Below are 6,831 nucleotides of genomic sequence, written 5' to 3' on the forward strand. Positions count from 1 at the left end.
ATTACAGACACCCGCTAACCTTTCGCCTCTACACACACACACACACACACACACACTTAGGTTTATTGATCCGACCAATTTCAGATCCTCACACGGACTTCCTTTGAGTTTGTAGCCGGTCTTAAATCATTTCATCTAATAATTCATCTGTGTGTGTGTGTGGTCAGCATATCTCATTTATCACCATAGCTCAGGTCCCTTCACTACTATTCTGCCCCACACAGCCTGTGCCCACAGCAATATGGAGGATCACAGAGGAGAGGAAACGCACTCGTCTTTGCAGAGCCAACGATCCATAAAGCAATATGGGAGTTTATGAGCTTTCAATGTTGTTCAATATGAGGGCAAGTTCAACTATGCAATAGTCCATTGGTTTTTTTTCCTCTTTTTGTTCTCCCATTCTGAAATTCTCGTACTTGGATGATGAGAATATGAACCTTTGGCTTATGAAGAATGTACAGCAGGTGTATTTGAAGGACATGGCAAAGGGTGACATGCTGACCCATAACAGACGATCCACTAAATGTATTTATGTTAATTTGTTTGACCCTTATTATACTACAGTTATCTCTTCTGATTGAAATCGATTGATAAAAGACCAATCCATGAATCATTTGGTCCATAACATGATGGAACAAAGAAAAAATGCCCAATTTTCAATTTCTGAAGCTCAAAGTAACATCCTCTTATTACTTCTTTCATCCAACTAACATTCAACAACCAGTTTGCAATTACAGAAAACTAAGAAAACCTAATATACACACCAAGTTGGAACCATTTTTTGGCATTTTAGTCTACAATTGCAATCTACTTCAATTAGTAAAAAGAAGAAACTCATCGAAAATATCTTCATCAGATGTGCCACACCAAACTGATAGCAAAGCAAAGAACCAATATGGAGCCAGCATGAAGAATAAAACATGGAAGAAAAAACGTGTAAAAGACATATTAAAAAAATAGAAAACTACATCTCTCAGAGACCAAATCAATTCACTTATCACTTTCAGATCTTAAGAGTGCACGAGCACTAAATTCAGAGAGTTGGGACAGTCTGACATCGAAGGTGTAACATGAAGAAAGGTGTATAGAACTGCTGAAGGATGCCCTGATGAAGAAAGACATGCCAGTGCGGCTTATAAATTGTTCAAATTGACCACAACACTTTCCAATAAAGAAGAAAGTGATGTGATGTAAACACTGCTCACGTAGCTGTTTGCCAGAAACTATTCTGGACCAGGGCTCTGACGATGACTGCATTACCACAACTAGCACATTTACCACCATCACTACAATATGTCAACATAGTTAGGAATCTAATGCAATGAATATATATGTTCCCTTTCTTATGTTGCACTATGAAGGGACGTTGGTGGGTTATGTTGCTTCTTACCGTACCATCGCAGCCCAATTGTGGGCCTAAACCCAAAGCCAGTACTAATGATGAGATAATGATATTCATGTTCTTCCGTTCCCGGGCCCAACCAGTCAGCAGTTGCTGGCAAAAATGAAATTCAGATTTAAAAGTGAGACCTATTCAAAGTTGAACCGCTGACAAACTTTAATGAGCATTTTAATTACATTGTGCCAAACTCTATTTCGGTGCCTACCACGTACACACTAAGACACACACACACACACACACCAACGCACAAACCTCCAGTCGCGCCTGTGGTAACATGGTGATGGTGCCAGCTGAGCGGAGCAGATGGTAGCAGGACTGAGGCTTGGGAGGCAGGCTGACTGACTGGTGGAAAGGCTGGCAGGGATGGAAAGAAAAGCTTGATGTGTAGAAATAGGAGGCACTAATTGCAGTGGTAGCCACTGCAATTAGTCAATTGTCATGCAGTTATCATTAGCGCTGCACACAAACACAACAATTTACACAATCTATGTGTTTTACCTATTTGTTCAGTGTATTTTGTTTTGGCTATGAATTCTAAAGAAAACCCTTTTTCCTTGTGACCATTGTCTTCTTAAATGTTTTGGACCACTGAGAAGCTCCCTTGACCTTTGCCTTTAAGGCAGGATAACGTCTTTAAAGTGTTGTAATCCGCAAGAACTATGCAAGTCACGTAACGGCAACTTTTCCGGCGCCATACCTGCTTTGTGAGGTGCAACATCACATCATTTTCTCGAGCCTCTAATGACTGAAATGACAAGTGGAGCTCAGGATAAATGTGTCGGGCTTGATGGTGTGTATCTGCGCTTTTGTGGTTGTCTTGTGTGTGTGTGGCTCAAACTGACAACTGTCTGGCCTTCCCACACACACCAAAAGAGCTATTTCCGCTCACTATAATATCTTCAAAGTCTTGTAATCTCGTCAGCCGAGTAAAGTCTCCAAGTGAAACCCTCTGTAAAGGTCAACCAATGCAATTTGAATATCTTTGATTAAACGGTGTGCCGGTGCCAGACCCAGACTGTAGGTCACTGCCTCAGAGAAATGATATCCACCCCTCTCACCCCACTTGTCCCTCCCCAAGTCTTGACGTTCTGAGCTCCCTCATTGTCGAGGGTCACGTCTGCCACACTGTCCGCTCTTTTTAGCAATTTACGTAATCTCCCGACCCATTCTTTGCCTGCCACTATTCCCTCTGTCCTTCAATCCTTCCTGTTTCACTTCCCTTTATTTCTTTCCTTCCCTCTGTCTGTATCTCATATTCACACAATGCATAGTTTTAGTCCTGAAATCCCCTCTGTTTCCTCTTCTGTCTTGTCTTGGCGCACTTTCTCTCATCCCCCATTCATTATCTCACTGATTCCAACATTTTTCAGAGAGTGTGTTATACAGCAGTCAGTGAAGCGTGCATCTTCAGTCTGCTCTTACAGTTAAAACCTCGGAAAGTGCAGTCAAAAAAATCGGGAGGTATCCTGGGAAAATAACTCAGGGGAAAAGAGATGTATTAGAATTTACATCAATTTTACCATTGGAAAAAAAGCAAAGTTAGCTGGTTTGCTGACCTTTAAGTATTAAGCAGCTACAGTGTGGTAGCCTGCTGTATGTGATCTTGTTAGCTTGCCTCATGGCATTTCAAGATAATGACTGTCGTGGTCATGAATGACCCAAAAAGTTTAATTATATCTATATTCATGTTTTACAGTTAAATACTCTCCCTGCTCCCTGGTTAACCAATAATCTGTAATTATTTCCTTCCTTTCATTCACATTGAACTTGGCTTTTTGAACGTGCCTTCGCATATTAACGTGCTAACCTTTCCCAAACAACAAATTGCCACCAAAGTGAAACCATTTTTTTCTATCTCCATCTCCAGTTTGTCCCGGCACGGAGAACAAGCTGAGCACCCTGTCCGACCTGGACCAGCAGTACCGCACCCTGAAGAAGCTCTACGAGAACTGTGAAGTTGTCATGGGCAATTTGGAGATTACCAGCATCGATCGAAACCGCAACCTCTCTTTCCTCAAGGTAAGGGAATAGAAAGTCCAGCAGATTGTTCGCAACAATCGCCCTGTATTTGCAAACAGAGAGAACGAGTATTTCAACACTGTGGAGAGCACAAAGGCTGAGTTTCAGGACCATGGAGAGCGCACAAGGCAAGGAGAGTTTGCTGTATATTGTGCAACTCATGGACACACTTTTTTCATTCCATTTTGCGAATTGTGAATGACTAAATTGTCAGTATGTCACGGCCAAAGAAGCAAGATTGAAATATTTCAGCACCACGGATAGAGAAGCTGTGTGCGAATTCAATTTGTTGCTCGTTCAGTCATTGCTGCCCACGTAACAGACGGGAATTTACCCCGTAGTGACCCATAAATAGACATTTCAGACACTCATCATCATTTCGCATCATCGCTGACGGACGCAGAGCAGCACAGTGGTGGGGTGGGTAGCACTGTCGCCTCTCAGCAGGGAGGGTGCAGGGTTTGAACCCTTCCCTGCAGACCTTTTTAGAATAAGCAGTATAGATCAATGAATGAATGAATGAATCAGCTGAGAGACGTGATGTAGCACAACATCAAAAAAAAATAGTCCATGTGCTATGCATGGTGCATTTGGAAATTACCCCCACGGTGCAGACACGGAGATAAAAATATCAGAAGATGATTAAAGTGGACCGTAGAACAAATAGGGAGTGGGTTCAAATCCAGCTGAAGAAACCCACTTGGAGTGTGTCAGCACCATGGACAGAGACACAAGGTGACTGGATAGGTAGGTTTCAGCACCATGGATAGAGACATGAGGGGAAACAGGGTTTTAAAGCATCTTAGAAAGAGCTGGAAAGAAAGAAAGTTTCAAAATGTGGATAGAGGACGGATGGAAATGCTTCAGCTGAAGTTTCTTACTTTGCACAATTTTTGAAACTCTGAACAATGCCCCGCTGATTTCTCAGTTCCTCCTCTAGGGATCAATAAAGGCTTATCTTATTCCTAGATATGACTAGCTCGCAAGCTTACAAGACACAAAGTGTAAGTTAGACAGTTGTGGAAGTGCTCTGAATTGTTCCAGTGTTTCTTGCAAGGTCAAGCATATTTCAAAGCTATCTCCGCTTTCAAGGATTCGCGGATCTTTATTGTCGTATCAGCACACAGTTCCACACGAGATGGCACCAAATTAAGTACTTGGGTCCTGGGTATAAGCCAAAGAGAATAAATAAACCATAAACAAGAGCATTAGGGGACAAAAACAGCAAAAGCTATAATAAAAGCAGTATAAAAACAAGCACACAGATTGAATGCACAAGGATTGAATTAACTTGTTTGTTTGTATTTAGGTAGCCAACATGTATGTTGCAACTCCTAGTCTGGATGGTAAAGTAACAGAACAACTTGTAGGACACAACACAACACGGTACAGTACAATGGGACTCATGATAAGCAGTAGTGGTAAGAATTACTATGGAAGAAATGTCTCACTGCAGGCAAACGAGCAGTACTGTGAATGTAAAGTGCCAGAACACAGCGCCCTCTTGGGTCTGTGGCTGCTGTCTGTCTGTATTTGTGTCTGTGGCTGTGTGTGTGTGTGTGTGTGTGTGTGTGTGTGTGTCCGTCATCAAGGCCGCGCTTTAAAATCCACTTGTGCTATTGCATGTTCTTATACTGTACATGCCACCAGGCACCATTCCTCCCTCCCCCTGCTGTTTAATGGAGTGAAGTGTAGTCTAATTACTGGGCCAGCGCTATCAAATGAACACCATAAACATTCCCATCAGGCCCAGCATCATTAGGGAAACAATTAGGCATCTGGGGGATTGTTAAGTGGATGCAAGGGGGGGGGGGTCAGGATTCAGGGTTTATGTGGTTGTCATGGGAACTATGTTGCAATCCCACTATTGGTCACCAGAAATTAGAGGCCCCTCCCTAAGCTGGAAGGTATTATGTTTCCACTTTTGTGGACAAGCCCTTTCATCATTCTTGGCTATTTTGAAGAATTGCATCAGACATAATGAAAACTTAAATCCCAGCGAGAATTATCATTGATCGTCATTATCATGATCAAAAAGCAAGACTTGGAATTAAATCTAGAGACATGCTGACAACTTTTCAGCAGCGACTGTCACGAGACATTTTTGATATTTCCTTGTCTTGTTGATTTCTAATTCTTCACCAGTTGTGACTATTGTATTGTCTGCAGCTTAAAGCAACACACACACACACACACACACACAGGCACACACACACACACACACACACACACACACACACACACACACAGTGATTCATGCAAAGTTCAGTGTCAACATGCACGAAAGAGATCTACACACATTTCAACACACACGCCACATGAACCCACACACTCTGAGCCACAGGCAGGCCAGGAATGACGAGGAGAACTTTTTCAAAACACCACCATGGGAGGTGAATACAGTATGGACAAATGGATGCGCTGGGTGTGGATGAAGGGAAGGAGTCGGGATGGTGGCAAAGAGGGAGGAGGGAGCCAGAGGAGAGCCAGAGGGGTGTCGCTTTTATGGTTCGCAAAAAAAAAAAACAGCTGCTGCGCTTAAAATCACAGTGTTCAGCTACCGTGCCGCAGGGGTGTGTGCTCCTGCTCATGTCTGCATATGTTTGTGTGTATATGGGAAGAGCAGGGATGGGGCAATGCAGGGCAGAGATGGAGAGAGAGGGGGGGGGGGGCAGGGAGCGACAGGAGGACTTGGTGATTTTTGCCTGGTGAGATGCTGACAGTTAGATGGATGAGATGGCTCCGCAGCCTCCTCGGGTCCAGCTTCCCTCCAAAACACATCTCTCTCTGATTTTTCCCCTTATTCTCTGCATCCCTTCACTGCGAGTGCAAGAGGGCCGGCAATCTGATCAAGTTAGTGTTATAGCCCAGTCTGTATCAGGTCCAGGTCGATTTGTATTCCCAAATAAATCTTGGTGTTTGTTTCATTCAGCTTGGAAGCCTGAATCGGTGGAGCTTACTCCATTAGGTCATTCTAAAGCTCTACTAAAGAAGGCTTTGCCGTAGTCAGTGTTTTTAGAAATGTCACATTGTGTTGTGCATTTTTAAAATGCAGCTTTGGAGGTTGTAGTATTGAAGGTTGTGTCTGAACTCGATTGACCTAAATTGACCTTTGATCAAGCCAAACATGTTTAATGCTGTTTGACACCAGTTTTCCTTTCCCACGTTTAAAAATCACATTTCACCAGAAACAACACAGTGAGCAGCCTTTTTTTTTTTTTTATGACTTTAATTCAGTTTAACGCCAAATATATTGAATTAGCATAGATACAGGGGTCAGAGGGGACAATGGACTCCACGCCAAACTCTGTCTGATCCAGAGAATGGAAAGAATCCAGATTTTGACGGGGAGTTATATTTAGAGGGCTTTCGGCGGATACAAGTTCTCTGTGTCTCGACAGTTCGGACTA

This window comes from Pempheris klunzingeri, chromosome 24 (assembly GCF_042242105.1).
Source record: "Pempheris klunzingeri isolate RE-2024b chromosome 24, fPemKlu1.hap1, whole genome shotgun sequence".
Lineage (NCBI taxonomy): Eukaryota > Metazoa > Chordata > Actinopteri > Acropomatiformes > Pempheridae > Pempheris > Pempheris klunzingeri.